Raw genomic sequence first — 486 nt, 5'->3', positions numbered from 1 at the left:
GGGAGGAGGAGGAGGCGGCTCGGATGGCTGGCTCGGCTCTCGCTCGTTCTCCCTCCCGCTGGCAAGTCCGGCTCACACCCTGCCTCTCCCGCTCACTCACAGCCCCCTTGACTCTCCCTCCTCCTCCTCCTTCCCCTGCGGGATCCGCTCGCTGCCGCCGCCGCCGCCGCCGCAGACGGCAAGTCGTGGCAGCCAGACGTCGGCGCGTAACCCGGCGCTCTGTGCGTGACTCCGGGCGACGTCAGCGCGCGCTCCCCGCTACCCACCATCTCCCCCCCCCACCTCCTCCCGTGGCTCGCGCCCTCCGCCCTCGCGTCCCTCCGTTTCAGTTGCCGCGGCGGCGGCTGCCGAGCGCGTTCCCTCCGCCCTCCATCTCGCGCGTGCGCGCGCCCTCCCAGCCGTTGGCGCGTCAACAGCCCACGGCCCAGGCCTTAAGGCGCGTCTGAGGAGGGGGCTCCCTGCGGCCTTTTTGCCCGCCCTTCCTCC

At 73.5% G+C, this 486-nt stretch overlaps 1 long non-coding RNA gene across 1 annotated transcript in view; it reads left to right on the top strand.

The window, feature by feature from the left end:
* LOC104996198 overlaps nt 1-486 on the top strand; it is a 9,843-nt gene that overhangs the window by 3,421 nt on the left and 5,936 nt on the right. The window lies entirely within an intron of this gene.

This window comes from Bison bison, unplaced genomic scaffold (assembly GCF_000754665.1).
Source record: "Bison bison bison isolate TAMUID 2011002044 unplaced genomic scaffold, Bison_UMD1.0 scf7180017864291, whole genome shotgun sequence".
Taxonomy (NCBI): Eukaryota; Metazoa; Chordata; class Mammalia; order Artiodactyla; family Bovidae; genus Bison; species Bison bison.
The sequence above is the reverse complement of the archived record's forward strand: the minus strand, read 5'-3'. Positions and strand labels throughout refer to the sequence as shown.